Here is a 3,071-nt window from a genome sequence, read left to right on the forward strand (position 1 = left end):
CTCCTGAGCACAAACCACCTTCTCCGGCGGATTGGTGCAGTTGTACGGACAAGATGAACCACACAGGAGATACTCTTCGTTAGTTGGACATTCCTCTGAGAAAATAAAATCATATACAAGCCTTTTTAGGAATTTCACCTATGGTTATTATCAGCTCACTATATGCCCCCAGTGAGGGCCTCGGAGTAGGCTCCTGTCCTAAGCGAGGTGACTAGACCATAGTCAACGTTGGCCCAGTGCGGGTTGGCTTCACACGTATCCTTGAATCTTTTCTCAAATATGTGCAGGTTGCATCACGATGTTTTCCCTCACCGTAAAAACGTCAGATAAATGTATGTCATACGTACGTATACGCTCGCTCGCCCGTCGCTCTCAATGAGCGACGGGCCGCGTCCGCGAAATAATACCAGTACCACTCATCCTGATGAAGGGCCCCCGATGGGCTCGAAACTAGTCGGTGCCGTCACCGGACGTATATACGTGAGTGTTTAGCCGTGTTTATATATCAGTTTAGTATAATGTCTCACGAAAATTTGATTAATTTAACTCTTTGGTACATTGTTGTGGTTTTCTATTGTGAACATTTTACTATATTTTACGATTGAATTGTATTAATTTAAAGTTCCTTTTATTGTTGTACTGTTTAAAACAATCTCATATAAACACGTAGCGTAAAATCATTTAATTATTGGCAAGTGATTTCGTTACGCATGACCAATAAATAATCACCTTATACTTCCTATTGCCTTGAATTTGTCATCTTGTAAACACTTATTGAGTTTTTTTCAATGAAATATTTTATATTGCTGTTTGCTTTTTTGTGTTTTTATATCAGGAAGTTAGATTGTAATATGCTTAGTAAGTTACTTTTGGTGATTTTTTATTTATTATTTCAGTACAATTGATTTAATTTCCTACCAGTTTTTACATGATTTATTTTTTTTATTTAAATGTTTCTTAATATTATTTTATAACTCGTCTTAAATTTCACCAATTACTTCATCCCTTTTATCTTCTTTAAAAGTTAAAAATGGGTTCGATATAGTTGTGTTAAGACAAATTATTTATAAAAATTTTCAAATAGAAAACGAATGTCCTCATGATGAGATCTACAAGTCGTGTTCATTCTACGAGGAGTATACATGCTGGCAGACGGCGGAACGCAACAGCAGGGTTAAGACTATTCCTAAGCGGCTACCACACTGCAGAGCTGGATGTTACTGCAAGTATGATACATTTGGATAAGAGTCAATCGACCAATAGCTTCAGATACCACTGGAGAGACGCCGTGAGATACAGGACAGGCTTAGGCTACCTCTTGTATTGGAAGCCAAGATACACTTTGGGTGGCTACGCCAGCGGAGTCATAATAAGTTAGAGTTAATATAAATATTCGTACACATTTTGTTTTGATTTCAGGAAAGGTTTGGTGCGAGCGTATCCTCAGAGCGGGTGCGTGCTCTCTGTTATGTGTAGACATCAAGGATTGCAAGATCTACTTGAAAAGTTAACATCATCTTTTAGGGCTTTTCAATAATATGTTCACAAATATATTTGCTGCTTCAAGTCCGTCTGTGTCATCGATAGGAAGAAAGTATACAGAGTGTTCTTAGTCGAAGCAAATCAGTATATTTTCAGTTAAACTAAATCTTACTAATATTAAAAATGCGATTGTTGGATGAATGGATGGATGGATGTTTCATTAAAGGTATCTCCAGAACGGCTGCATACATCTTGCTGAAATTTGGCATAGATTTGGAACATAGTCTGAAATAACACGTACGTTACTTATTAAATTTTTATAATTCCGCGCGAAGGGAATCGCGGGCGATATCTAGTAACCAATATTTATGTAACTGTGGTCGTTTGGTTTTTATCGTTATAACATACTAGTTATCGCCCTCGACTCCGTACGCGTGGTTACATTATACAAAAAAAACTTAATTAGTGTAGCCTATGTGTTCTTTCAGACTATGTTCTATATGTATGCCAAATTTAATCGAAATCCGTTCAACCGTTCTAGAGATATTTTCAAACACCCAGCCCTCCATCCACATCACATCCATCTAAACATTCGCATTAATAATTTTAGTAAGTTAAATAAAAAGCAGCTCTTTAAGGCATAAATGAATAAATAGTATCCTATGTCCGTCTCCTGGCTCTAATCTACCTCCTCACCAATTTTCAAACATATCGGTAAAGCCGTTCTTGAGTTATAAATTGTGTAACTAACACGACTTTCTTTTATATACATAAAATTAAGATTTGGTCGAAACATCAAGCTTTCTTCACACAACTTCTTTACAGAGATGGAGATATTCCAACTAATAAATATTTTAACTCTATATAGAGAAAACGAACATATAAATAGGTCATGTAACTTGTAAGCATAATTATAAAGGCTTAATTAACTAATTAATTACTAATATTCTATCAAATGTGTTATCTTTACAGAACATTCTAATTAATTATTTTATCAATTACCGCAATTAATTAGGTCGATATATACATTAAACACATAATTATACGCTTTATATTCTTGACCTTATTAAGCTTAGCTCTTAAATACTAGTAATACATAAAATTACTACAAATTACTAGATTCATAATTATAATCAACGATGTATAAGATTTTCTTAATTCTGCAATTAAGTTGCTGACAAAAGCTAATTATATGTATATTTTACTTTATTATGAAAATAATACTCCAATTTATCGCACGTTTGTTTTCTATTTAATTGGTTATTACAATTGGTATATTATCTCCAGAAAATATCATCTTTTTCTCTTCGAAAAGACAGATAACAGTATCTTCACTTTCCCTTCTCACCCATTTCTTATAAGGAAAGGATGGAAAAGATAGTGGATTTGACGAAGGAATGGATGTGTCCCCTCTTCTATAGATTAAAGGTAGGCAACACATTATATAACTATCAAAAAATTATACAAAACTCACCATTAGCAACGTAAAAACCACTCGAAACAACAAAGAAAGCGAACAAACCCACTATTCTTAACATCGTAAACTCAACAAAACACCTGGTCCTCTTGATTATCGTAATAATTCTGAT

General features: G+C 34.4%; 1 long non-coding RNA gene across 1 annotated transcript; it reads left to right on the top strand.

The window, feature by feature from the left end:
- The first annotated feature begins 754 nt into the window (after window positions 1-754).
- LOC106122913 (uncharacterized) lies at window positions 755-1,672 on the top strand. Its single transcript, XR_001228124.1, has 3 exons — window positions 755-858; window positions 1,085-1,226; window positions 1,420-1,672. It is a non-coding gene; the product is annotated as an uncharacterized LOC106122913 (long non-coding RNA).
- The last annotated feature ends 1,399 nt before the right edge of the window (window positions 1,673-3,071 follow it).

The sequence above is a fragment of the Papilio xuthus genome, unplaced genomic scaffold (genome assembly GCF_000836235.2).
Source record: "Papilio xuthus unplaced genomic scaffold, Pxut_1.1 DF826762.1, whole genome shotgun sequence".
In the NCBI taxonomy this organism is placed as follows: Eukaryota; Metazoa; Arthropoda; class Insecta; order Lepidoptera; family Papilionidae; genus Papilio; species Papilio xuthus.